Consider the following 6,110-nt stretch of genomic DNA (forward strand, 5'->3'; position numbering starts at 1 on the left):
TGCTACAGCGGCCTCTGCTGGCCATCCACAGAGCTACAGGCACTCTTGTCTGGTCCTAGTAGATTTGTTTCTTTTTCTTTCATTTTTTTTTTTTCTTTTCTTTTCTTTTCTTGCCAGTACTGTGTGAATTCAGGGTCTGAGCTATCCTTGAACATTTTTTTTTCCTGAAGCCTACTGCTCTACCACTTGAACCACGGCTTTATTTTCAACTTTTTTGGTGACTCATTGGAGATAAAAATCTCCTGGAGTTGGGCACTGGTGACTCAACCCTGTAATCCTAGCTACTCAGGAGGCTGAGATCTGAGGATCGTGGTTCGGTCAGCCTGGGCAGGAAAGTCCGTGAGATTCTTATCTTCAGTAAACCACCAGAAAACCGGAAGTGGTACTGTGGCTCAAGTGGTAGAGCGCTAGTCTTGAGCTGAAGAGCTGAGGGACAGTACCCAGGCCCAGAGTTCAAGCCCCACAACCGACAAAAGAAAAGAAAAGAAAAGAAAAAAACTCTCATGGCCTGTCCTGCCAGAGCTGGCATCAAATGTTAATCTTCAGATCTCAGCCTCCTGAGTAAGCTGGGATTGCAGGCATGAGCCACCACCACTGGCATCCAACTAATCCTGCCTTTGCTATTCATTGGCAGAAGGACTTTGAAAAATTCTTTAACTTCCTTGGCACTTGAGGGAATGTTGAGAAGAGTTTGTTTTTGTAATGCTGATCCTAGTGCTGGATGCATCCTTGAGTTTCTATTTTCTTTTATTTATTTATTTATTTTGTCAAGCATGGGGCTTGAACTCAGGGCCTGGGCACTGTCCCTGAGCTTTTTTATTCAAAGCTATTGCTCTATCACTTTGAGCCACAGCTCCACTTCGGGGTTTCTGGTGGTTAACTGGCGATAAGACTCTCAGTGACTATCCGGCTCAGATTGGCTTTGAACCACGATTCTCAGATCTCTGCTTTCTTAGTAGGTTGGATTACAGGCATGAGCTACCAGCACCCAGCTCCTTGAGCTTTTTTTTGGGGGGGGGGGCGGTCTGGTTGTGGGGCCTGAATTCTGGGCCTGGGCACTGTCCCTCAGCTCTTCAGCTCAAGGCTAGTGCTCTACCACTTGAGCCACAGCACCACTTCTGGCTTTTTTCTTTTTGCTTATGTGGTGCTGAGGAATCGAACCCAGGGCCTCATGCATGCAAGGCAAGCGCTCTACCACTGAGCCACCTTCACTCAAGGTTCGTGATCTACCATTTGAGCCATAGCTCCACTTCCAGGTCTTTGGTAAGCCTCATGCTTGACAAATTAGGAAAAAAAAAAGTCTCATGGGCTTTCCTGCTTAGGCTAGCTTCAAACCACGATCTTAAAGCCTCAACCTCATGAGTAGCTGGGATTATAGGCATGAGACTCTGGCACCCAGTTTTTACTTAAATCAAATCATGTCACTCTCCTATTCCCAACCTTCTTTTTTCAGAAAAAAAAAAGCCAAAGGCCTCACCATCGTTTAAGGGACCCCACCTTGGTTAGTGGTTCTTAAACTCTTCTAGAGGGCCTATTTGAAGCAGGAACCCCTGGGCCCTAGCCCCTGACTCCTGACTCAGCCGGCCGGGGCTTATATCCTCCTTCTCTAAGGGGCAGAAATCCCACAGAGCAGTGGGAGACAGGTACAGAGAACTCTCTTCCCCACAGCTATAACTATAGGGATGTCTGCCTGCCAACAGTAGGAACAGGCATCCAACATCTTTCTCAGCTCCCATTTTCCTCTCACAAGACAACAATCAGCCAGCATTAGTGGAATTTCTCAGTGTGGAGAGGGCAATAGGAGCAGCTTGCAAACCCTGGGGGAGCCTACGTGCATGCACAGATTTGGCCCTTGGATCAGCTTTGTAGTGTAAGGTCTGCACAGGGACACCTCCCTCCCTCTAGGCTAAGTTTCTGCCCAGTATCTGTTACCTAGGTAACTGGCAGACCTGGAAGCAGTCACCTCTCCCCCCCGCCCCCCCTACAGGGCACATGTCTCCTATCTGACCTTAGGAGGGTTTCAGACCCTGAGGTCACATCCAGATCCAGGGTGGCCACACCTTTCCCTCACCTGGCCACACCTCTTCCTGTCCTTGGCCTAGAAGTCCTGGCCCAGAGGTGGGTTCCCAACCCCCCCTTCCTTTTTAGTTATGCTTCTCCACCATGCATGGTGGGGGCAGCAGTTTGGTAAATAAACTTCTTTTCCTGCCTGAATAGCACATGGCGTTCTCTTCATTGGCTACCTAATGAAACCTACCTATTTAATATACCTTACCTGTAGAAAAGCAGAATTCTCCACAATAGTCTTGAAGTAACCAGAGAAATAAACAAATCCTATCCATTGTTGTTACACTATGTCTTTTTAAATGTTCTATTTCTATTAAAAATGATCAGGTATGCAAAGAGATAGTAATCTTGACAACTAGGGGAAAAGGTGGCTTTTGTGAGTGAGGCCAGATATCAGATTTAATAGATTTCAAATTACTAAGATAATAATAGTAACAACAACCACATACAACAAATACAGTCTGTTAGAAGATAAGCCCTGTGGTAGAGGTAGGGAAGCTAGTGAAGGTGATTGAATAAAACGTGCAGTAAATTAAAAAGTGCAAACATCCCTACAGTTGGTGGCTAGTGCCTGTAATTCCAGCTTCTCAAGAGTTTGGGATCAGAGGATCAGGGATTAAAGCCCTCTTGGACAGGAAAATCCATGACACTTTAATCTCTAACAAACTAATCAAAACACTGGAAATTGAGGTGTGGTTCAAGTGGTAGAGAGCAATCCTTGGGTCAAAAAACAAAGCTTAAGGACAGGGCCAAGACAACGGCAAGCGTATACATTAGTTATATACTTAGTATTTCATGGTGACATTTTCATACATGTTTATAATGTATTCTGTGCAGTATCACTGCTTTGTCACGTTCCCTTCATCATGTTGTAAAATAGTTTCAACACGTTTCATTGTTTTATTATCATGCATGCAAATGATCAATTTTGACTATGTTTATTTTCTGTCAAAGTACTATACAAGCATTTATAAAAACAGAGCAATGAAATCTGTTGAAATTATTTTATAAAGGAGGGGGGATGAGGAAGAATTACTGAGTTCGATGAAGTAAACTGTATTCTTTTTTTTAAATTTAATTTTATTTGTGAACATACTGTACAGAGGGGTTACAATTACATGGGCAGGATAATGTGTACATTTCTTACCAAGCATTGCAGCCTCCTCCTTTGGTTTACCCTTCACATCCCTTCCCAGCCTCCCCCTCCCCCCCAATCCCAATCCTTCTCCTTCCCCCCCCCCACCAACGTTGTAAAGCTCGGTAAACTGTATTCTTGTATTAAAATGTCACCATGAAACTCCCTGTATAACTAGCATATTTTAATAAAAATATTTGTAAAAAAGAACTGTTGTTAGTCAATATTCTGTGAAACCATATGTATTTATGCCCTAAAATCAGCAACAAGTTAAAGTTATCTACTCTCACCACTTTTTTAAAAATTTTATTTATTTGGTCCAGTCATAGGGCCTGAACTCTGGGCCTGGGTGCTGTTCCTCAGCTCTTCAGCTCAAGTCTAGTGCTCTACCACTTGAGCCACAGTGCCACTTCTGGCTTTTTTCTTATGTGGTACTGAGGAATCTAACCCAGGGCCTCAGGCAGACAAGGCGAGCGCTCTACCACTGAGCCACCTTCCCAGCCCTATTCTCAACCACTTTTAAGTTGCACTGTACAGCAGTAGCTAACAAGGTCAATTTGACAATAGAAATCTAAGTATCTATGTAGATAGGAAGGAGAGTAATTATCTTTTGTGCTGATAACATTATCTTTTAATTTGTGCCATCCTGGGGCTAGAACTCTGGGACCACACGCTGTCTCAAGAGTTTTTTTACTCAAGGCTAGAGCTCTACCACTTGAGCTGCAGCTCCACTTCTGGCTTTTTGGTGGTTAACTGGAAATAAGATTCTCATGTACTTTCCTGCCCAGGCTAGTTTCCAACTGCAATCCTCAGAAATCAGCCTCAAGAGTAGCTAAGATTACAGGCAGCAGCCACTGTCTCCCAAAGCTAATATTATCTTTTATTTAGAAAATCACAAGAATTTACTAAAAATTATTATAGTCAATAACTGAGTTCAATGAAGTAACAGGATAAAATATTCATTTACAAAATAATTGAGCTTGGCAGTATTTTCACAATAAAAAAAATAATTGAGCTTGGGGCTGGGAAGGTGGCTCAGTGGTAGAGTGCTTGCCTTGCATGCATGAGGCCCTGGGTTTGATTCCTCAGCACCACATAAGAAAAAAGAAAAAAGCCGGAAAGGGTGCTGTGGCTCAAGTGGTAGAGCGCTAGCTTTGAGCTGAAGAGCTGAGGGACAGCGAACAGGCCCAGAGTTCAGGCCCCACGACCAGACCCCCCCCCAAAAAAAATAATTGGGCTTATATATGTGAGCAGTGAACAATTTAAAAATAATGTAGGGAGTCCATTCTATTTACACTTGTATAAAGATAAAACATTTAGGGCTGGGAAGGTGGCTTAGTGGTAGAGTGCTTGCCTTGCACGTATGAGGCCCTGGGATCGATTCCTCAGCACCACATAAACAGAAAAAGCCAGAAGTGGCCCTGCGGTTCAAGTGGCAGAGTGCTAGCCTTGACCAAAAGCAGCTTAGGAACAGTGCCCAGGCCCTGAATTCAAGCCCTAGGACTGACAAACAAACAAACCCTTAGAAATAAATAAATGTATCAAAAATGTAACCTTAAAAAATGAAAACTACTCTACACAGCTAGTCTTGGAAGCTCCCCAGATTTTACTTGATCCTTATCTCCTTGCCTCTGAGGAATTTACTTTCAAATTTTACAGAAAGAAATTATTACTTTTTCCCTTTATATTACTGTACATGCTCTCAAATTGAAGTTTATACATACAAATAGGCCCCATGATTTCCATATTTTTTGAGGAATAGGTCAGGTTCACAAAAAGAGGCACAGCGAACCCATACACTTGAGGACTGAATATCAGGCATGAAAGTTTCCTACCCAGTTCTTACCAATCATGTTGTATATAGTGGATCATCCAAAATGACAGGAAACCTTTAAGAGAGAAGTATGGGATCTAAGATATGAGGGAGGGAGACAATATATTTATTCCACAGTCTAATGGATAAGGTCTGGTAAGACAAGTCTGTGGTCTCTTAGATATGTAGCCTAGGGTTATTGAGAGGAACTTTTAGGATCAGAGAAGAGGTAGGAATTCAAAACAAAGTAAGGCATGCAAAATGGAAAAAACAAAAACAGATTAGATTGAAGTGATAAAGTTCATCAACATAGACTTTCCCTAAACTTCACTCCTCTGCCCAAATCCACATTCACCCTGATCCCCCCCAAACCACTATCTCTTTGAAGAGCAATGGAGGTGATGCATCATACTCTAAGAAACTTCTGTGAGGAAACTTTTCACTAGTCAGTTTTTTTTTTTTTTTGGGGTCCAGTCATGGGGCCTGCACTCTGGGCCTGGGCGCTGTCCCTCAGCTCTTCAGCTCAAGGCTAGCACTCTAGCACTTGAGCCACAGCGCCACTTTCGGCTTTATTCTTTTTTGCTTACAATGGTGCTGAGGAATCGAACCCAGGGCCTCAGGCATGCAAGGCAAGCGCTCTACCACTGAGCCACCTTCCCAGCCCCGAAACTTTTCGCTAGTTTAGCTGAAGAAGTAGAGCACAGCAAAGGCTCACAGACAGTGCCCAGCACCTGAGTTCAAGCCACAGCACCAACAGCAAAAAGAAAGAAAGAAAAAAACCTTTAAAAGGAAAGGCAATATTTAGAAACAAATAACCATACACATCTTAAGATTTCATGGATGGAATTTGGGAGTTTTGGGGAAATTAATTGTTCGATTTTGAGAAATCTAAGTTGACAGGAGGCTTATACTGCCTAGTTATCTAACAATCCTGCTATTTTATTCCAGTGTATACATGAGAGCCTTGGAAAATGATTCAACAATCAGTTGACTGGAGATAAAAGCCAGCTTATCTAATGCTCCCTCCCAATACATTCCCATTTTCTGGTTGGTCTCACAATATTTCAGGAGGCACACAGTGATTTTCAAAACAAA

Source organism: Dipodomys merriami, unplaced genomic scaffold (genome assembly GCF_024711535.1).
Source record: "Dipodomys merriami isolate MVZ:Mamm:240054 unplaced genomic scaffold, mDipMer1.0.p SCAF_407, whole genome shotgun sequence".
NCBI classification, from domain to species: domain Eukaryota; kingdom Metazoa; phylum Chordata; class Mammalia; order Rodentia; family Heteromyidae; genus Dipodomys; species Dipodomys merriami.